The 23,382-nt window shown below is 43.2% G+C and overlaps 3 non-coding genes across 3 annotated transcripts; 1 reads left to right on the forward strand and 2 right to left on the reverse strand.

Moving 5' to 3' along the window:
• Window positions 1–3,570: 3,570 nt before the first annotated feature.
• Trnac-gca (transfer RNA cysteine (anticodon GCA)) lies at window positions 3,571–3,642 on the reverse strand. Its single transcript has one exon. It is a non-coding gene; the product is annotated as a tRNA-Cys (tRNA).
• Window positions 3,643–8,820: 5,178 nt separating this feature from the next.
• Window positions 8,821–8,892, forward strand: Trnac-gca (transfer RNA cysteine (anticodon GCA)). Its single transcript has one exon. It is a non-coding gene; the product is annotated as a tRNA-Cys (tRNA).
• Window positions 8,893–14,296: 5,404 nt separating this feature from the next.
• Window positions 14,297–14,368, reverse strand: Trnac-gca (transfer RNA cysteine (anticodon GCA)). Its single transcript has one exon. It is a non-coding gene; the product is annotated as a tRNA-Cys (tRNA).
• Between the last annotated feature and the right edge of the window lie 9,014 nt (window positions 14,369–23,382).

Below are 23,382 nucleotides of genomic sequence, written 5' to 3' on the forward strand. Positions count from 1 at the left end.
GACTTCAGCTGGTGCTGCTTCCACCTCCTTCTGAACTAAACTAAAGGGGCCTTATGCAAATACACTGGCTGCTTAGCTGACTTTGGAGCTAAGGAAGAGAAAGTTCTCTGTCCACTGAGAACTCCTTGGTCACACTCTCTAGGAGGAACTCAGGGTCTGATGTGTAGTCTCTAGCAAGCTTTGTGGAGTGATGTCTTCTTCAAATCTCCTACTTCAGAAATTTGAAGTTTTTTTTTTTTCAAACAAGTCTTTCACTTGCTTGGTTAGAGTTATTCCTAGATACCTTATATTGCTTGTGGCTATCATGAAGGTTGTAGTTCCCTAATTTTTTTCTCAGCACGTTTGTCATTTGTATACAGAAAGGCTATTGATTTTCCTTGAGTTAATTTTTTTTCCAGCCACTTTGCTGAAGGTGTTTATCAGTTGTAAGAGTTTTCTGGCAGAATTTTTGGGGTAACTTATATACACTATCATATCGTCTGCAAATAGGGATAATTTGACTTCCTCCTTTTTCCATTTGTATCCCCTTGGTCTCCTTTGGCTGTCTTATTGTTCTGGTGTTGGCACCTTTTATAGCCTATTTTGTTGAAGTTTCTTATTACCTCTTCCTATCTTCCTTCCACCTCTCCCCATATCTCTCCTAATACCTTCTAACCCCTCAGACTAGGCAGGAGAGAAAGAAGGTTACTGGGGACAGGGAGCAGAATTCTCTTTACTGCTTTTTGCTTGTAATGTCTGTTGGGGTCTGTGGGCTCACACCAACCCCAGTCCGCAGGATACCCAGCCATCCAGCAGAGCCAGCAGCCTTCTCTTTTCTCTAACCATCTCCTTGAAAAATCCCTGCCCCACAATTCCCCTTGGTCTCTGAGTTCTGGTCTATGTATCCTTTGTGAGTCCTCAGAATTCAACTAACTGCAGCTGGCAACGGCCACACTTCTCTCTGAGTGGCAGGAGGCTGTTATCAGCTGTGGATACACTAATGCAGCCCCATATCCCACACTTGGGATGAAAACAAAAACATGTTTACATAACATAATGGAGTTTTAAAGGAAACCAAAACTTCCACTACAATGGACAGTTCTTACTGACACATTATTTAGTGTTACGGGCAAGAAGGTTCCCAAACTACAGAAATGACAGAAGGTTTTCACTGCCTGAACAGTCACTAAAATTTTTTTCTGTAGTGTTAAAACATCATCTTCAGCCTTCTGGCCCAGAATTTTCTGCGAAGCAGGACTTATAAAGCACTTGCCTACATTGTCCTTGCAAAGCTTGACAGTCAACTCTCCTGCACCCAATTGGTCCTGTTTGGACAGTGTTCTGTCTGTAATTGACACAAGGGCATTTTCTTACTGAGTGCATTGCTTGCCACATATGAAGCCTTTTATGGTTTTTCAAGTAGAACCTGGTGCTGCCAGGGGCAGACCTGTCTCATCAAAAATCCTTAAGTTATTAAAATATTTAAATGCCATATTCTATATATCTCTGAGGTTTTTGAAGACCATCTATCTATCTATCTTATCTGAATTCTTGATTTCTAGGTATGTTACATCTATATTTTTGTAATTAATTAAAATTGTCTCTAACGTGAGTATGAGTTTGATTGTCTGAGTGCTGATATACATTGATTACTTATCCTAAATAGCTGGTTATAGCAGATTTCAAAAGGACTAGAACTTAGCATTACAGCTTTGAGAATTACATTGGTACAATACTTTAGCATGTTGTAACAACATATAATACAAAGATATATTCCATGTTAGATTCTTGGCTTATTAATGTTCTTTGGTCTGAAAGTAGATTCAGTAATCTACTTTTATGTCATTTGGCTTATCATTCCTATAACCAGCCACCCTTTAAACAATAACAAACATCTATTGTCTGTAGAATAACCAAAAACCATCCACACAACTTCTCATGGAAATGACATGTAGTTTTCTTTTTGGAGGGACCATGAAACTGGCATATAGTCCAGTCTTAAGGAAATTAGCTCAAACGTTTGCTGTCCAGGCTCTGAATCCTGAGCAAGTTCAGAGCTTAACTGAAGTCCTGATTGGAACAGTCTGTGATGCTGAGTGATCTACACAGTTGTTTTGAAATTGTCCCAGATGAAGATTCTCAAGGAAACATAGTCACTGAGGCCATATATGTAAGGCAGGATCACCTGGGATATTTGTCTTATTTTATTGTCTGTGTCCTCTTGCTCTGTAAAAATATATAAACTTTCAAGGGTATTATATATTTTGTAATAAGATATTTATGAGCTGTGCACTGAGCACAGTTCAATTAAAGATGATTCTATGTAAAACCAATTTTTATGCATGCCATTCAAAAGAATGGCATGGTAAGTCCTAAGGATTTTATAGCCAATGAGATACTGGCCATGCACAGTTGACATCCTGGCTGTAGACATTTTCATGTCCCAGCCAGTCTCAGAGCTATTCCCATGTGGAGGGATCAGCAAATTATGTTACCTGTTTATTCTGCAGTTTGAAGTCATATAAGTATAGACTGATGTAATTTAACAGCCTCGGTTTTTTACCTAGGTCTGTTTTATTTTGATCTCTCTCAAAGACAATACATATTACCATTATCATGTTGAAGTCAAAGCAAGGCTGTATAGATCTAAATACTCTCTTTTGGATCTTCTTAGGCCATGTCACTTGTTACAGGAAAATATCCCAATAAAGGCTCATGTGAGACATGAGACATGCTAACAGCATCCTCCAAAACTCCACAGGAGTTTGTCACTGACATGGCAATACACATGAGAAACAGGCACACTGTGACCACAGAACTGTGCTGATTTGATTCTGTGTTTGTTTGTATGGAATCTCTGTCACTCTGTAGAAAGAGCTGAGACCATCAGCACAGTGGAGGGGAGTCTCCATGTTCAAGCTGTGTCTTCAGTAGAAACAGCAAGCAGATGAGCTGTCCATGGTACCAAGCAGACATCCAGCATGGTCAGGATCTGCTGGGCCATTCCCACTGAGCTGTGGAAACAGCTGTCATGAAAGTCAGGATGTCTGGGTGGGAACTTCATTCCAGGACACAAGGCTGCTATACTACAGATGCTAGGCCTGTAGAACAAATGCCAGTCATAGCCACGGCTAGATGCAAACCATCCCTTGCGCACTTTGGGATCCCTTGATCTATGAAATCTATGTGATCAATGGCTCTCATACTCCTCCACCTGAATGTCTGGACTCCCACACTCCTAGCTTTGATGACCCTTTTGGATGTCTCCAACTTCAGTGGAGTACCACCCCAGCATGCCATACTCCATTTTCTTTAGGATACTTTGATGCTGCCCAATTCATTTGGTGTGTTGATTTCACACTTTGAGAACCACTGTTCTTTCTAATACAGGCCTGCTTTTCTAGGTTTAGGGAACTCACTCTAAACTCTGAAAATTCTGACAATTTGCTCAACTGAAAGGCTTGAGATCCTGTGACCACAGACAACCAGCTGTCACATGAGGGATCTGAAGGATCTCAAGTCATTGGAGACAGGAGGAAAAGTAGGTCTGTACCATGTGTATGTTCAGTAAACCTTAAAAATCAGATGAAAAGGGGGCACCTGGATTTGAACCAGGGACCTCTTGATCTGCAGTCAAATGCTCTACCCCTGAGCTATACCCCTGCTGGTACCACAGTGTACACAGTTAATAATTTTCATCTGAGTAGTGATATATTACGACTGACTATAAAGTTAAATTACAGATCTCACAGACCCACTTTCCAGAAGCTGCCAGACCTGACTGGTGAGAGCCTTCCTCAGGTCTGCAGCTTCCCAGGCCCATCCTTGAATAGCATCATCAGCCAAGGAGAAGGAGAGGAGCAGCCTGCAGAGCCTGAGCCCATCCACACTGCTGTCCTGAATCGACAGACACCCCTCTCTTCCTTCCCTGAAGACAGAATGGGCATTACCCAGAGATTCACACAGTGCCCTAGCTGACACTGTCAGCAGCAACACTGCAGGATCCCTCTCTGCCTGGTACAGCAGCTGAGCCAGTCGTTAGCCTTTGAGGATGAAGCAAGTGAGCGGTGGGCTCTGGAAGGGGAAGAGAAGGTCATGGGGGAAACATGGACCCTACACAGAGAGCTGTGTTCTCTGAGTTGTCCCCTTAGCTCTGACCACAGGCTCAGCAGACAGCCATGGAGGGAGAGACTTTTATAGTTGGGCTTTCCTTCCTGGCCTCGGGACACTGGCTATCTCTGTCCCCGGTGTGCCCAGAAATTACCAGAATCCTTTATCATAGTCCTTGTCCGCTCATTAGAAAACAACATAATGAGAGATACTAGATCTCTGGAGGACATAGGGGAGACAGATAATAAAAATGGGAAGGAAAGTGAGCATGTAGGAAGAAACGGGAGACAGCTATCTAACCACATGATGTGTGGCCTATAGCTCTCAGCTCTGGTGAGGACCATAACTGGAATGAATTTTAAAAAACATAGGACTGAGTGTGTGTGATATCTCCATGAATAAAAAACGAACTGATGTAGGGGGAACCTGGATTTGAACCAGGAACCTCTTGATCTGCAGTCAAATGCCTGAGCTAGACTGCCTCTTGTCACAGATTTTGGTAAGAACCTTTCAAGTTCATCATCACACTCAACATTTCCTAAAATTTATTATTTAGTTTCTACTCATCTCTCAAGATTTGATAAGACCAGAACTGCTGCCTCCTCAAACTCATCCCAGACTGGTTCCCCTCCAGGCCACAGTGTCTCCACCTCTGTTCTCTGATGTCATGTCACTACTCCCCCACAGATCAGCCTGTGGATACAGCAGAATTGGAGATATGCAGATAAGCTAATAAAAGGGTCTTTTAGGCTTACATGCCTGAACTCTTCAGTAATAGATACCACAAGCCTTCTATATGAGACACCCTACCTAACTACTTTTGAGACATATGTGGAAATATATCTCCTGCCTATGGATGATCTCTGTGTTAGCCTCTGAGGTTGTCTGCTGGGTAGATACAGAAGATGTCTCTTCAGGCCTCAGAGGATCATGGAGGACCTCTAACAGCAGAGCAGGAGGACACAGTGGGATAGGGAATGCTGACGCTATGACCTCTACCCAGGTCTTCATATCACTGTCATATATTTTTAATCAAAGTGTATTGTACAATTCAATTATTTTCTTCTAGTCTTTCCTGTGCTGTTACATAAAACACATATAGCCTGATAGGCCTTATTTTATTATTTTTTGTTTTATATATATTTTATTAATTTATCCACATTTCATCTAAATTGTTATCCCATCCCTTGTATCCTCCCATTCCTTCCTCCCTCCCTCTTCCCCCTATTCCCCTCCCCTATATTTGTGACTGAGGGGGACCTCATCCCACTGTATGTGCTCATAGGGTATCAAGTCTCTTCTTGGTAGCCTGCTAGGCTTCCTCTGACTGCCACATCCTTCCTCTGAGTGGCAGGCCTTATTTTAATGTGTCTAGACATTAGTAAGTAACTGATTTGTTGATGAGGATCATACTGTCATGCCTTCATCCATTCTCACTTTCTCATGACAGTCCTGTTCCCACATTATGTTGAATGACCTTCTGTGTTTATGTCAGGAAGATTTGTTTTTCCTGAAGTTAATGTTTTATTAACTCTATGTATCTACATCTTCTATAAACATTGACTTCTCTATGTGGTATGTTTCAGAACAATTTTCCATGCATGCATCACAGGTAATGAACATTTCTACTTTCTGTTCTCTAGTAGTGACCCAGGCTCCTGCTCCTTTTGTTCCTGTTGCCCCCAAAGCACACTGCACAGTCAAGACCTGTGACTAACTTCACCTTAACCAGAGCATTCTTCCTTTCCACCATCTCTTCTGTGTGGAAGTGTCTCTTTCCCAGATCCTAAGTTCTTAAAAGTTTCTAATAAAAATGACCCTGTTTCTTTTGGGACATGAACCCTTCCTTCTAGAAGTGACTGGAAGTAAAATTCTAGCCTCCATATGCCTAAAAAGGCCTTGCTTCTATCCACGCGATATACTGATAGTCCATATATATTTAATTTTATACAATAATGTGATAGATAATAACAATTGTCTCCATGGGTTTATATATTGAAGTGTGTGGTCCCCAACTGGAAGAATCGTTTAGGGAGGTTTAGGAGGTGTGACCGTGTCGGAGGAGATCTGTCACTGGGAGAGGACCTTGAGGTTTCAAAATCCCCATCAGGCCCAATCTTCCTCTCTGCTTCCTGCTTGCACATCAGATGTAAACTCTCAGTTATTGCCCTAGTGACATGCTTGCCTACCTGCTACCATGCTTCCCACCATGATGTCCATGGGCTAAACTCAGAAACTGTAAACATCACCAAATTCAATGCTTTCTATACATTGGCTTCATATTGATGTGTCTTTGAGGAAATAGAATAGTATAGTAACTATGTATGTAACACTACAGTAACACGGAATAGTAAGTAGGAGAAGCTGACACTAGAGCCTGTGTTACTGACATGGCAGGCCTGACCATGCTGCTTATTGGAGGAATATGGGGGAGGCTGGGACTTAGGATTAGGAAAGCAGGTGAATGCTGTCAATGGGACTCAATGATCACTTGAAAAGGAGCTTGGAAAAGAATAGTGCTCAGAGCAGTTAGGATGTGAGGGTCGGCATCAAAATGTTTCAGAGGGAAGGAATAATAACATTCTTAAGATATTTTGGCAAATTATGTGTCTGCTTCCAGTGGCTAAATTGAAGAGTTTGGAATAATATTGTTGGCAGAGGAGATTCTAAGACTACCTCATGTTAATGATGTTATAGGTTATTACCGATCATTCCTTTGCAGATCTGCAATGAAAAGAAGCACAAGGAACTACAAATAACACTGCTTCCTTGCAGTCATCCACCACCTTTGGCTCTTCCAACCTTTCTGCCTCATCAGACCCTGACTTGAGTGTAGAAGTTTGATAAAGGCATCCCATTTAGGTCTGAGTGCTCCAAAGTCTCTCACCTCTGTCCACTGTCCAGCTGTGGGTCTGTGTTAATGTCCATCTCATGCAAGAACAAGTTTCTCTTATGTGGGTTGATCAAAGCACTGGCCTGTGGGTGTAGCAGTAAGTCATTAGGAGTCATTTCACTGGGATGCGATGCTTCTTGTTTCTTTCTTTCTTTCTTTCTTTTCTTTTCTTTTCTTTTTTTTTTTTTTTTTTTTGAGACAGGGTTTCTCTCGTGTAACCTTGGCTGTCCTGGACTTGCTTTGTAGACCAGGCTGGCCTCAAACTCACAGTGATCCACCTACCTCTGCCTCCTGAGTGCTAGGAATAAAGGCATGTGCCACCATGCCCGGCTGTTTCTTTAGAATAATAGTAGGAGTTTTTCCCCCTAGGGCATATGATATACTAGTCTCAGTCTAATGGCCACTCTAGTGGGTTCCATCTAATGGAGGAGGCCTTATGAACTTTTTAAAAAGTTGTTGTTACTCCCATAGCAGTTGTGTCAGTCTTGAGCCAGTATGTCCTATATGCAGGTGACTGTGGTCAGTAAGAGGGTTGTATCCTGGGTGAAATTTATGATGAACTTTCTCCTCTGGTAGTGTGCAGAGTACCTTCCAGCACCGTGAGCACGTGACAGTAGGGATAAAGGAGTTGAGCCCAACTTTTATGTATTTTACAACATGAGTAAGATTTAACTTCAGAAAATCAATCTACCTCAGGACAAGGTATGCCACTCATTGGTATATACTCCAGAATCCTCATCTTACTAGAGAGATATTTGTTCATCTCATTTTCATTTCTGCTGTGCTCATAATGGTCAAAAAAATTGGAAACAACCCAGATGTCTATCAACTGATGAATGGATAATAGAAATATGGCAATTTACACAATGTAATATTATTTGTCCATTATGAAAAATGAAGTTTTGAAAGTTTCAGGAAAATGGAAGGAGTTAGAAACAATCAGCTAAAGAGGGACCAATGTGGAGGAAGGGATCTGCTTAAAGAAGGTGAAGTAGGATAGAAGACTATAAAGTCATATAGAGGAGTTAGAATATCAAGACTTAAATACTAAGGAGGATGGGAGAGAAGATAAGGGAAGGACTGTGGGGAGGGACAACTAGCTTTGCTCTTTTAAAAACTATACAGAAACCAACTACTGTAGAAACATCACAAAATGTATAGTTATAGGAAAGGAACTTAAGTGACAGTAAATAAAACCTCCAGTGCAAGTAGTGGATTATATCTTGTTGAATTAGTGGCCAGAGGGGGTCTCATGAATCCCACCATCACATCTCCAGCTATACCCAAAGCTATTGGTTCTTCTCCACAACATGTTTCTTTTAAAATATTTCCTTTAATTCTTTGAGTATTTTATACAATGTGTCATAACCATATTCACCTTCAACTCCTTCTCTTAACTCTTTCCACACAGAGCCATCTCACCTTTACTCCCCAGGCTTTCTGTCCTCCAATGCATGCTGTCCATATGCAGCTTTGTGTGGAGCCAACCAGTGCCATATGGTTGACTTACCATGAGCCACACCCTTAAAGAACACACGTTTCTCTCCCTGGTAAGACATCAATTGCTCAACACCAGGCCTTTCAGTTTGGCTTTTATGAGTGAGTCTGTAGAATGAACTAAATGCAGACTTCCAGGTATTGGTGTTCTGTCTCAGCTGTGAACTAGGATAGGAGGGAGCTGGTCATGAGGAGGTGGTAGGCAGGTGTGCAGAGTTGGCTCAATCCAGAGCCTCACAGGGGAAAGCACATTCTATTAGAGCATTCGCAAGTATGTATAAGGGAGTGGCTATACAGGTTCAAAGATGGTTAGGTGTTTATTAAATATATATGAAGCAGCTGGGGGTATAGCTCAGGGGTAGAGCATTTGACTGCAGATCAAGAGGTCCCTGGTTCAAATCCAGGTGCCCCCTTCTTATTGACTTTTTTGGATACAAAAGACTAAATTGAAGCATTGATTAACATAGAGACATATAATACATTGTGTTGTCTTACGCTGTGTATTCTTTGTTTCTTTGTTCTCTGAGAGGAGCTAGTATAAAACTCACTGTGAGACACAACTGGGTCACACGTGGCACAGGCTACACTCTACAGCTCTGTTAAGCTCACCCAGTGCAGGAGGGCAGCATAGAGGAGTCCTGTGAAGTTGAATGGACTTCTTCTGTCAACTTTCCCTAGCCATCCCCTCAGGAAGTCTTTCCTGAGCCCCAAGACAGCCTGCTCCTCACTTCCAGTTCTCCTACCTGCGTTTCGGCTCCTTCTACTTCTCAGAAAAGACATGACCCACGAATTTGACTCCTAATTATACTTAGACTCTGAGGACAAAAGAAAAAGACTTATCTTTGTTTGAATCCTCAACATGGTTGATAGTGATCAGAAGTTACTAAGTTCCGCTATTATTGAATAAACAATGGGGTAAAGTAATGAGCACCCTCCTGATGTTTTGGAGGCCAGATAACGTTCTCTCTGGGGTGCAGGTTTGGGTTATTGAAGACACAGAACAAGTAGCTCTTGTGTTGGCCACTTTGTGTGAACTTAAGGAAAACCCCACAGATAAGCATGTTTATTAGGTCAAAACTGATGATTTCCTTACCATACCCCATGAGAATGGGCATCAAGGTGGACTACCTAAGCTTGGATAGGAGAAGAGTGGAGGGCAGACTTAAATAGAAAAAATCTTGCCAGGTTCAAGATCATTAGAGGAAGCAATAGCTCATGAACACATATATAGCCCGGGTGTGGTGCTAATGTTGAAGAGATTGAAAGGCTACCTTGCTTGTAAGTGGGGTAATAGCTCAGAGGTAGAGCATTTTACTGCAGATCAAGAGGTCCCTGGTTCAAATCCAGGTGCCCCCTTTCTTAAATATGATTTTGATGTTTAACGTACCACATTCACCTTAGGTGGGACGTCAGTGAAGCTCTGAGGTCTCTATTAGTTGAGGTGTACTGAATAAACTCCATAGCTTCCCTGTCTGAGATGCATAATACATGGAATTGGTGACTTCTGTGAGTATGACTCACCCTTAAGAAAACTTAACAGAACTCCCACACAAGGGTACAGTCCCTCAAGACTGGTTCCCACTTGAGAAAACCTAAACGAGATTCTCTGGGAAGAGAACCTCAGGATAACCTGTGTCTCTAAGAAGCTCTAGGGATGTGTGAGATGCACAGGGTTTTTTGTTTATTTGTTTGTTTGTTTGTTTGTTTATTTTGAGACAAGGTTTTCCTGTGTAGCCTTTGTTTTCCTAGACTCACTTTGCGAACCAGGCCGGCCTCAAACTCACAGCTCTCCACCTGCCTCTGCCTCCCTTAGTGCTCAGATTACAGGCCACCACACCTGGCTTCATGGGTTCTTTATACCTAGGAATTTTATATAAACAATTCTATTCTACAGATGTAAAAAGCATTGATTAACTCAGGCCCAAGCAAGACACACCTCATAATAACCAAGCCATAGCCATAGGGTCACATTCATGGTGCAGGGATGGAGCTGCCTCCACTGTCTCCATCTTCCTTGGTCTCGGTCTCCATTTACAGAATCCCTCACTGTAGCAGAAGAGGAAGTAACCCGAAACACACACTCACTCCTCAGAGTGGGAAGAAGAGAGAGTCAGAGTCTGTGGTCTCAGGAACATGACAAGTACAGTGGTGAGTCTGGCAGGATACAAGCTTGAGTCAGGAATTGTCTGACCTGTAAGCAATTGCTCAGCCAGAGACTTGTGCCCTGTACCTGTGCAGGCTCTCCTCATTAGCACCACATCCCCATACGGCATCACCCGGGGACGCTCTGTGACTTCTCATCTCCAGTGTCCTGGGGAACCTGACTCACTACTAATGAAAATGAGTGTGTAAGACAGATGGGGAAACTGGTGAGTGGGTGTGCACGTATGATGTATTTGTATGTCAGAGCATGTATATGTCATGGAGTATGTGGGGAGGTAAGAGGAGAGCCTGGGGCATCACACCTCACCTTCTGCTTTATTTGAAGCAGAGTCTGTCTTATTGGTTGAAAGTGGGATGCATACCTCAGGCTAACTGGTCTCCTGTCTCCAACTCTCATCTTCCTGTGGAGTGCTTGGATCCCATACATGTGCCCTCATGTCTGTCTTTTTCATATAGGTTAGGAAAATGTACTTAAATGTACATATCCAAGTCATATTATCAGGCTAGTGCCACAAATGGGAATGCCTGCTGAGTCAGCAACTAGACAGCTTTGTGGTAATTTGATTATTGTTTTCAATTTTGGTTTTATGTAATCTTAGTTAGTCGCCATGCAGAAACAGCTGAGGCCTCCACACAGTAGAGGGGTCTGCAGCTCCTTCTGTGTCTGCAGCAAAGCCTGAAGTCTGTGGAGCTGTCCATTGTACAGCGGCGCTGCAGCACTGTCAGGCTTTGCTTGGCCCTTCAGAAGGTGTTGTACCAGATGCTGCCTGTGAAAAGCTCAGATCTTTGGTGGGAATTTTGTTCTATGGAGTGAAACATAAAATACTGAAGCATGGCTTCCACAGTGCAAATCTTGACTAATTAGAGGAAGTGACAGCCAAAGGCCACAATTGGGTGCCCACCAGGGCAAAGAGCAGCCTGGAATCCAGGTGGCTTGTTGCTTCACCCTCACAGCCTGGGATTCCCAATCCCCAGGTCTGAAGAACCAACAGAGTTCTCTAGTAGAGGCAGAGAACAGCCCACTCTTCATCCCCATCTCTTTAGGGTCAATGCTCGCTGCCCATTTGAGATGCTGTGCTGGGTTTCATACAGGGTTCAAGATTCTGGTACATTCTACTGAAATTTCCATGGACTAGTGTAGACTCTATTTTTGTTTTGGTTTCCTTATATTTCTTTTTCCCTTCAGCACCCCAATCACTTCCAACACCCCAACACCAGGTAGGAGAGGAAGGGTAGTGGGGAGAAGGGGCTCAGGTCCCTTTAGCTACTTCCTGCTGTTAGGGATGTAGTTCCTTGGAGTCAAGTCCAGTCTTCATTTGAGGAGATCTCTGACTTCTTCTCATACTGCCTCAACAGCAACCAGGAGCAGCAGGGGTAGGGGAGCAGCAGCATTCTTCTTCCTTCTCTGAGACACCTGTTTCTCTCTGGACTCTCACATTTATATCTTCTCAAGATTTCTCAGAATTAAACTAACTTCAGCTAGCAAAGACCATACCATTTTCAATCTGCTCAAGCCAAATTGTCTGCTATTGTGGGCAATCCCATATCCCACACCTGGAGTTGAAGCAAAAACATGTTATCATAACATAACTAAGAAACCAGCACTTCCATACCAACCTCAGGTTAGGAAACTCCACCTTCTACCTACAATGAAGACTTGTTTACAGGAAAGATTTGAGATTCAAGAAACACATACAGCCATCTGGGATGCACCTTACACTGGTGAGCAAGCTGATGGGTGATGACAGATCTGCTCCCTCTGTGTGATGAATCCCAACTACCTGGGTCTTTTCCTCACACACTGCTTGTGGTGTGAGGGGAACTTGGAAGGCCACAAGTGACCAGGACAAGAGATATGGTATCCTGTAATCTGGTATCTGAGGCTAAAGCAAACTGATTTTGTCACAGACATTATATTACTGGGGACATTAAACCCTGAAGGACAGAGGACTCATAGGCCAAGGAACACAGTAGGAAGAAAGAAAACCAAAGTGAAAGAATTGACCACCAAGAAAAGAGAAACAAAACTGAAGGGTGGAAACATGAGACGGGACTGATGGGCTGGAATGACACTCAATGCAAAGAGCACAGGCTGCTCCTGCAGAGGACTCAGGTCTGATTCCTAGCACCCACATGGCAGTTTACAACACTCTCTAACTCCATCCCCAGAAGGTCTGATACAGTGGTCTGGTCTCCTTGAGCACAAGGCAACTATGTGATGTACAGACATACATTCAGGAAAAACACCCATACACATAAAATTTAAGAAAAAAAGGAAAAAGGCTGAATGACATGATAGTGCTACACAGTATGGAGAGAGGGACAAACTGACCGACTAAATTGCAACAAAATTACTGAACAAGGTCTTATTCAGAACATCCCTCCAAGATGTAAGGTGTATGGTGCAACTAATTAAAAACTTCTGAAATAGACACAGATCATTAACCATTAATGGGATTCTCACTTATGATTCATAGCCGATGTTTCCAAAGGACACTGACAGGATTGAAAAAAGAACAGTGTGGAGGTGACTTATAAACAGAAACCTAAAGGAAGAAGATAATTTTAGGCTTACAAATGAAGAGAAGCAACAGTGGGGATTTTCAGAATTTGAACTCAGGACCTGAGTCTGCAGTCAAACACTCTAACTTAAGGAATACCCAAGTGGTGTGAGTTTCCTAGGTGCATTTCACCTGTGTTACCTTGTGGATCGCATAATATGCTGTACATGTCAGTAAAGCTGACCCATCCCCAGCGAACTCAGACTCTGATTTTCCTGCTCCAGCCCCACAGGCCCCTCATTCATCTCATGGGTTCTTTTCCACCATGAATCACAATTTGAGTTTCTACAGTAAGCCAGAGGCTGTGCCTTCTCCTCAGTCTGGATTGGACAGGTGTAGGGAGCAGGTCAGAGAGTCAAGGCTCATCAGAGCTCCCATATGGGATCCAATGATCTGACCCCATTTTTCAATGGCCATGATCATGATGCAGCTCAGTGGCATATATGTGGACACACTGGGCTTCAGGAGGATGGTCTTTGTTTTTCTGGGATGCTCTTTTCCATCTAAGAGAAGTTACCAGGCATCACTTTAGTAAAATCAGTCTCCATCAGGGCCATCCAAGCCACACATTCAAGGATGTTTCTAACTGGAAGGCTTTGTGTTTTCTACTTTCCTTGAACTGATTTAGTCAAGGCCTCCAGCTGTGGAGAGAGATCAATTTCACTTTTTTCCAACAACAAACTTCTATCTGCATTGCTTCTGAATTCCCAGCTCTGATGCACCTATTGGATGTCTCCAACTATGGTGGAATACCAGCCCAGTATCCTCCACTTTATTTTGTTTAGGTCCTTTGATGCTGCCTGATGCATTGGTATGTTGATTCCTCACTCTGAGAACCACTAATGGTTCTTCCTAATACAGCCCTGCTTTTTAGGTTTAGGGAACTCACTCTACATTCTAAAAATGCTGAAGACTTGATCACCTGAAACACTTGAGATCCAATGGTGACACACAGTCAGCTGTCACATGAGGGACCTGTTGGGTAATGGCAGAGCTGTGCCCTCACTAGGGTGAATCTCAAGCCTTTGAAGACAAGAAGAAAAGTAGGTCTACGTCATGAGTGTGGTCAATTAACATCCAAAATCGTGTGAAAAGGGGGCACCTGGATTTGAACCAGGGACCTCTTGATCTGCAGTCAAATGCTCTACCCCTGAGCTATACCCCCGCTGGTGCCATTGTGCATAGTTAATAACCTTCACCTGTTTGGTGATATATTATGACTGACTATAAAGTTAAATTACAGATTACACAGACTCACTATTCAGAAGCTGCCAGACCTGACTGGTGAGATGCCTTCCTCAGCTCTGCAGCTTCCCAGGCCCATCCTTGAATAGCATCATCAGCCAAGGAGAAGGAGAGGAGCAGCCTGCAGAGCCTGAGCCCATCCACACTGCTGTCCTGGGTTAGCTCCTGTGCTGGCCAATGCCTTCCACCTGGGCCCCCAGACACCCCTCTCTTCCTTCCCTGAAGACAGAATGGGCATCACCACGAGGTTCACACAGTGCCCTAGCTGACACTGTCAGCAGCAACCCTGCAGGGGCCCTCTCTGCCTGGTACAGCAGCTGATCCAGTCTTTAGCCTTTGAGGATGAAGCAAGTGAGCAGAGGGCTCTGGAAGGGGAAGAGAAGCTCATGGGGGAAACATGGACCCTACACAGAGAGCCGTGTTCTGTGCGTTGTCTCCTTAGCTCTGACCACAGGCTCAGCAGACAGCCATGGAGGGAGATGCCATTATGGTTGGGCTTTCCTTCCTAGTCCCTGGACACCAGCAGAGAAGAGACTCTCTGGCCAGCTGTGTTGAGCGTGGCTCTGGCAGGTCTTGTGCTTCTCCCTGATTCTCCCTGCCTTGCAAAAGAAAATCATTCCTAAAGGTAGCCACCAAGGTCTATTCCCTTATTTGGCCCCTTGCTCTTCTTGAGGTTGACTACAGAGGTCCAGCTTTCAAAGTGTTAAAGTTCTGCAATCCAAAGCCCCCTTTGGCTCACCTGATTAACATGAGCAATTAAAATTAAGCACCAATTCTAACTTAGAATTTTCCATTTTCCTCTATAAACCGACCATTTGCCTATGGGCCACGTCTGTCTCCTCTCTGTCCAGGGCAGTTTTTTGTCCCTCTGTGACAAATATCCCTGCTCCCTCACCCTGTTTCCTTTCCTTTCTCCTTGATCCTCTATCTCCTGTCTTTGTCTCTTAATCCCTGCCCTCTGTCCCTCTGGGTCAAATAAATCTTCCTTGTGCTGAGAACTTGGTCTTAGGGTGTCTTGGGCTGATTTCCAGGTCCCTACAAGCTGATTCTATAAATGTTGTGCCTGGAAAATCCCAGAAAAATTCCCCGTCGTAGCCCTTGCCTTCTCTTTAAGAACCTAACAGAACAAGAGAAAGCAGATATATGCAGGAAGAGGGCAGACAGATATTAAGAACGTGGGTGTCGCCGAGGGTGTAAGAAGAGATCAGAGATAACCATCCATCCTCATGACAAACTGGCTGGGATTAAAGGTGGATCTTCTCGCCTCAAAAGATCCAGATTAAAAGTGGGTCTTCTCACTTCAAATGATTTATTTAGTTTTTTTTAAAGGTCCTTGGGCTGGAGAGATGGCTCAGAGGTTTAAAACACTGCCTGCTTTTCCAGAGAACCTGAGTTTGACTCCCAGCACCCACATGGAAGTTTACAACTGTCTGTAATTCCAGTTCCTGGAGATTCAACCCCTTCACACAGACATACATGCAGGCAAAACATCAGTCTAGGCTCATAATATAAAAATAAATAAAGGAAAAGGAAAAAAATCCCTCACAGGTGTTTTAGTTAATTGCAGATGTAGTGACGGTCACAGCAAAGTCTAGTCAGTACAGTGCTCTTGCCCTTTCCTTCATGAGTCCTCCCTGCCAGGCTCAAACCAGGACACACATCCTACACAGCAGCCCCTGTGTCTACCTGACTTCATTCCATCTAAGCCATACCCATCCTTTAGACCCAACCTGGCCCACACATCCTGGGATCTACCCCTGTCTGCTCTGTCCATATGAGACCCAGAGCCAACAAAAAAAAAAAGTCCTCATGCCCAGATCTCATCACAATATAAATAATATGAAAACTCAAGGCAGCAGCTGTCGCCCACAAAAATATCCACCAATCCTATAGAGATGTTCGACACAGAGAATTACCCAAATGAATTCCCAGGACACAGAAGTTAAAAGAACAATGACAAATGCTGTGACACAGCCCTCACCAGACACAGCCCCTCCCTCAGACTTCGAAGCCTCTAGATCCATGAGACACACACCTGTATTTATAGCAAAGCCCTCCGCTACACCACCACAGAAGGGACAGAGGGCCTCCGCCCGACCTTGTTCTCACATCAGCTCAACATTTCTTCTCGAAAGGTTAGTGAGCATCTCAAATTCAACATTGATCCTCTTCCCCCGCCTTCTCCTCAAGTCTTCCCCCTTCTCATCAAACGATCATTCTAGCCTTCTAGTTGTCCTGATATCTAGATTAAGATGAGAAGTTTGCATACTTCATACCCAATCCATGGATCCACTGGCAAATTCTCGGTAGTTCACATACAGGTTTTGGCGAACCTGGCCCCACAGGAGATTTCCCACTTTCCACAGGAGAGTGAATAGATGTTTCACTTTATCTGACATAAGTGCTTCTCAGTAGAAGTTTCTGTTCCTTGTCCTTCTGTTGCTGTTAATTTAAAAGTGTGGCCTAGTAATGTTTATTACTAGCCTATACTTATCACAGTGGTAATATCTAACCCGCTATCACAATTAATAAAGACATGGATAGATCTTATAATAGCCTTATTTCACCGGGGAGCATGGCAGATATTATCTCCTAAGCGATCTTTACCTCCCAAGCCCCCACATCATGGCATCTGTTTTAATAATTTCTATCTGGGCTACCTCCCATCCGTAATTCCAAAATACTTGCTAATGTTCTTCATCTGAGCCATTTTCCTCCATCCATGCCCATCCGGCCATGTGTTCCTCTTCATGCTAACCCATTATGACAGCCCTGCTTCCTTCTTCCTCAGATACCTGTCAGCTTTCTCCTCCCATGATCCTTCTGTTCCCTCCAAAGCCTGTGAACCTTCACCACACCTTCCTCCCTCTGACCCTGCCCAGGTATCGGCTTTTGACTGGTCAAACAGGAATAATTTCTTAGGCAAGCTTCACACAATATATGAGAAAGTGCTCTTCTGGGCAGCAGCTAGATCTTGGGAGCCATTAATTAGCATCGGAATACATATCACCAGACCAACACCCACCCCAACATCCTTCTATGTGTGGAAGGGATCTTTTCACATCTGAAGACAAATTCTCAAGACCACACAGGCCGGGGAGATAGAAGTCCACATAAAATAAAATAGTCTGAAGCCATGCACAGTAGAACCAGACAGACCTATCTACTTCCTTTCTTCCAGGCAGAATCTATATCCCACCACCTGGTAGGGAAATAAAGGTAAGTTCTAATACCGAAGTCATTTGCAAAAGTGGTAGGCACAAAGTATAATGGGATTTGGACACATACACTGCTTGATCTGAAGTCAAATACCATAACCCTGCACTGTGACCCCGGTGGTAAATGGCTCAATTTTAGCTTGTGTGGCAACACTCAGATATGTCCCCTTTCAGGCCTACTTTCTAGAAGCTGCTAGACATGACCAGCAAGATGGCATCCCTCCGATCTACAGCTTTCCAGACTTGTCCATGCATAGGCTCTTCAGACAAGGAAAAGGAAAGAAGCAAGCTGTAGGCCTCATTTCACATCACTGTCCCAGGTTAGCTCATGAGCTGACCAACTGTCTCCTGCTTTGGCTCGCAGACGTGCCTCCCTCCTTCTGTGAAGACAGAGCAGACTATCACTCAGATGTTTTCAGTGCCTTAGTTGGCACTGTTAACAACACTCCAGAATCCCTCCCTGCCAGACTTCTGGACACTGAGGTTGAAAGAAATATCCAGTGGAGCTGGCATAAGAGAAAGCAGCTCACATGAGAAGCATCCACACTAGACAGAAAACAGAGTGTGCTAATTGTCTCCCTAAGTTTGACCACCAACGTCCAAACTACTGTGTATGGCAAGAAGAAAATGGAAATACCTTCGAGTTATCTACTATCTGCTCCTGGGAAGTTGACTTTGTGCATAGATGTAAAAGGAACTTTTATTTGCCTGTTTCAATTGTCTGGGAGGCTTACTGCCTCCTTCTGCTAACCTAGGTCTAGTCCTGGAAGCTTCTAGTCTCCATACAATCTAACCTAGGCCTACAATGTCTTCAGCCTCTGAAACTTACTGCTTAATAAGCTTGCCCTTTCTTCTTTCTGAGCTCTGGGCTGGCTGTTCTGGTTCAAACTCCTCTCCCAGCGAATTTATTCAATCTGGCTTCTCTCTCAGCCTCTGAATTGCTCTTCTTGGCCTCAAACTAACTCAGCAATCTGCTCTAATCTCCTGGCTCCTTCTCATTCTCTGGATTGTTCTGTCTTCACCTGTGCTTAGCTTGTTCTCCTTTGCAACCTGTCTCTCTATTACAGTTCTGGTAAAATGCCTCCTCTCTCTCTCATTCTCTGTTTTGCTCCCTTAAGTAGCTTCTCTTTCCTCTCTCTACTCATGAGAGTTGGGCGTATCCTACTCTGTCAAATCCTTCTCTGATTCATCACTTTTTCTGCCACTCAATTAGACATCACTTTCAAACATGGGTGCTTCCTTCTACAAACTAACTTTACCTTCGTTGTTTAGGATTAAAAGCATGAACCACCAGACCTGGACCTAAGCTTTTCTTTACCTGATACTTGCTCTATACCAGGCTGGCCTTGGACTCAGATCTGTTTGCTTCTGTCTCCTGTATTAAAGGTGTGTTTGTATTCCAGCGGGATCAGACAGACCTAGAAAGTCTTCGCATGTGATCTCTTGAGAGAGTAGCCATGTTCTGAATTTAAATTCCTCTACACATAGATATCTTTTCTGATGTAGAGAAAACCCCCACCTACTCCCTGAGAGTTCACTAGACTTAGAGAAATTACAAATACAGAGACAGAAGAGCTAGATACCAAGAATAGGATGGACATTCAAACCACAGAAAGAGGTAGAGGGCAGTTACTCATCTGCATGACATGTGTTCAAGGGCTGGCCTGTAGCTTCTAACTCTACCAAGGAACATAATGAAAATAAATGAGAGAAAAGTTGAACTGAGTATAAGCAATAACTCATATGATTAAAAAAAAGAAGTAGTAATTAAAAAACAAAACTAAAACAGAACACCAATCAGGGGACACCCAGACTTGAACCAGGAACCTCAATGACTGTAGCCAAACGCTCTGCCCCTGAGCTACATCTCATTGTCCTACCATGAGGGTCTACTAACCAGCTTTTATAGTCACAAATATACACAGTGTTCCTTCCCATAATAGGAAGTTTCTACTTATCTTAAAAGAGTTAATAAGACTAGTACAAGATTCTTCCAAACTCAACCCAGAGAGATACTTCTCCAATCTTCAGTGTCCCCAGCTCTACGGTTCTTACATGCCTTCCCATTTCTTCAGACTATGGAAACAGCAGACATCTACTACATATACAGTTCCACAGCGGCTCTAGGATTTCCTCATGTTATACGCCACAAAACCTCAGTTGGAAGGTACTGTGCCTAACTTTTTTTTTGAGACCGCTGCTGTACCTATATCTGACACACCTCTCCAGACTGAGGGTCTGTGCATCCCCTGGGCCTGATTGGACAATGAAGGAGTTCTGAGAACCATCATGAGGACGGCATAGAACGAGGACCACAGAGGGCATCTGGAGACAGCTCTGCCATGACCTTTATCCCAGTGCACGAATGTGTTCACTGTACTTATATCAAAATAGTTTCTACAATTGTTTTTCAAGGGTAAATATTGCTTTGAAAGTTTACCCATTATTTTTTAAAAACTCCTCTCAATTCGTTGTGTATCTCTCCTGTCACCTAGACAGAGCCACTTTCTATAGTTGGGGTTATCTCATTTCTCAGATGTATTTATTTACATCTCAACTTCGAGTTGAATTTTCTTTGTTTCTATTATTAATTAAGAGTGCTCCTAGCTCACCTACACCATGCTAAGCAAAACTAAGAAGTCTGGTAAGACTGTTTTCCTGGAGTTAGTGACAGCCTCATGTTCTTCTTAGCTTTAATTGTCAACCTGTCACAACCCAGTGTCTTCTGAGAGGAAGCTTCAGTTGTTGAATGCCTATATCAGATTGGCCTCCATCATTTCATCTTTCTGCGATTTTCATTAGTTGTGGGTTTTTTTTTTTAATTTGTTTTCAATAATGTGTAGAATTCCTTTAACTGTTAATTGGCATCAGAAGGGTGATACTATTCCTAGGCAGATGGTCCCTGCCTGTATAAGACAGGGAACTGTGGGGAGAAAGGATTGTAGGACCCAGAGGGGCCAAGGTCACCACAAGAACAGGACCCACAGCATCAACTAACCAGGGGAGCCTCTGTATAAGGTGGTCTGTGGTGAGGAAAGCTCTGCATGAAATTGGCTGGAAGAGTCTCTGGTACCTTCACCTAAACCAGGGTAGACTCTGACCACAGCAGGGCCCTCCTTTCTAAACAGCCTTCTTCCCAGGCATTATCAGAAGAGCAGCTTGGCTCTGTCCCATGATTCCTCTCGTGATAACCCACCTTAGCACTAGCCCAGGAACAGCAAAGCCTCGTGGGCATGGAAAGAGGCCATGAGACCTAAGCCAAAATAAACATTTCTTCCTTTCCATTGTCTATCTAAGGCATTTATTCATGGTAACAGAAACCTGAATAGCACATAAGCTGTACACGGAGGAGGTTCCAGCTCTCCTCTGCCACTGGGAATCCCTTGCCAGTGGGATTCTCTCTCTCTCTCTCTCTCTCTCTCTCTCTCTCTCTCTCTCTCTCTCTCTCTCTCTCTCTCTCTCTGTGTGTGTGTGTGTGTGTGTGTGTGTGTGTGTGTCTGTGTCTGTGTGTTCTGTCTCCCTGAACTCTTACAAGTGGTATAAACTTCAGAATCATAAGCCTGTGTGATGAATCTACTTAACAGGTAGGAGCTAAATTTGTGACTCCAGACAATCATCTGATGTCCTGTGAAGTGGGAGAAGGAGAAGGAGGAAGGAAAGGTGTTATTGCAAGCTAAGCTTCTCAGGCCGCAGCTTGGACTTCACAAATCACAGGGTCTGAAATCTAGCACAGCGTCACACTTCCAGATCATGCTCAAATTCACACACTCAGCAACCTTTTAGTTTACACCTCCATACAGTATCCCTGAAAACAGACTAGAACAGAAAGTCTATGCTTGTAACTTGATGATGTTCTAGCACAAACTACATTAGTAGTTCTGGAGCTTTCTGTTGCCCCAGCTCAGGAGATGGGACTAGACTCTTTTTCTACTGGATCTATTCTTCTGCCTCTGCTTCTTTCCCTGGCCACTCTCTATTACTACTCCTCACCCTGGTAGATAGCAAAGTATGCGCATATGAATAAAGCACTAAACTTCCAGGGGAGGTGGTGATTTGAACCAGGGACCTCTTGATCTGCAGTCAAATGGTGAGGTGCCTAATAAGTACCTTTTCAGTTGTACTGTAATACCTTTCCTATGGAACTGGTGTATACAAATGAGTGGACATATGTTTATTATTGGGGTGCTGAGGAAGCCCATGGCTACAGGGTATTCCAAATGGGAATAACTGACACAGTTGCCTAAAGAAAAAAGGAACCATGATAAGTGGTACCACAGCAGCCTGCTAAGTGGAGATCATCCTTATACACAGCACAGAGCTGTGGTCAGAATGGAGAAAAGTAATATTTTAAGTCCTGTCACTAGTATGAACTAGAAGTTGGTATGGGGCCCTATTCTATAACACAATGTTATATTTAAGGCTTTTGTTGGCACAAATATAAAGGCATAAGAATAAAAAAGAGCAGAGTAAATCATTTGTATCTTCAGATAGTACGATAGCATTTATGAAAACATCAAGGATATCACTGAAAAAAGCCATTATCACCAGGTGGTGGTGACACACACCTTTGATCCCAGCACTTGGGAGGCAAACGCAGATGGATCTCTGGTCTACAGAGCGAGTTCCAGGACAGCCAAGGCTATACAGAGAAACTGTCTCAAAAATAGAAAGAAAAAAAGAGAATAGAAAGAAAATAAAAAGAAAACAAAAGAAAAGTCACTATCAACACTAAGGAAAACTTACAAACTGATTGACCATTAACTATTTATACATTAGCTGTAGAAAAAAAAAAAATCAAAGCAAAAGCTTGTGCTAATGAATATGGAACAAAAAGACTGCATGTACTTTTATTTTTAAATTTATCTTTGTTATTACTCAGTGTGTACGTGTTCCTACATTCTTATAGTTATGTAAAAGCATGTATGTGTGTATGACATGAACAAAGTAAAACTGTCTAAAGGGATAAAAAGAAATGATAAGAGAGGTGATAGCAGGAAGAATAATAGCATTATGAATGCAGAATATGCCCAACATACAGTACATATTTATATGAAAGTTACACATACACACCATATATTTATATGAAATTAAACACACACACAAAGTGCACAAGCATGCACATGCACACGCACCCCACTTGGCAGAGAAAAGAACTCGCTGCACAAATATGATGGCCTGAGTTCAATCCCTGGGACCCACGGAGGAAGCTAAGAACTGCAAATTGTGGCACATGTGCACACTCATGCATAAGTTCATGTGTGCAGATAACATGCACATTCACTGACAAATAAAAGCTTTGAAAATTAATAAGCGTTTGCTGGTGGAGGCACAAGCATCAGGAGTTAAAAGAAAAAAACCAAAGTCAATAAAAATATAAAAGAACAAAAACACCTTCTCTTTACAAATACAATGCAAAAACAAGACCTTTTATGTCTTAAAACAAAATGAAATAAAAACTCATGGAAGAGAAAGTCCAGGTCACTTCAAATTGAAAATAGATACTACAAGAGTTGACCTCCCAAGGGAAGTGAGCAAAACAAAGATTTTTAAAGATTTATTTGTTTTTAAATAATATGTATGGTGTTTTGCCTGCCTGTAGCCCCCAGAAGCCAGAACAGGGCGTCGTATCCTGTGGAACTGGAGTTACAGGTGTCAGCCATAATGGGAACCAAACCTGGGTCTTCTGGAAGAGCATCCCATGCTCTTGACGACAGAG

Source organism: Acomys russatus, chromosome 10 (genome assembly GCF_903995435.1).
Source record: "Acomys russatus chromosome 10, mAcoRus1.1, whole genome shotgun sequence".
In the NCBI taxonomy this organism is placed as follows: Eukaryota; Metazoa; Chordata; class Mammalia; order Rodentia; family Muridae; genus Acomys; species Acomys russatus.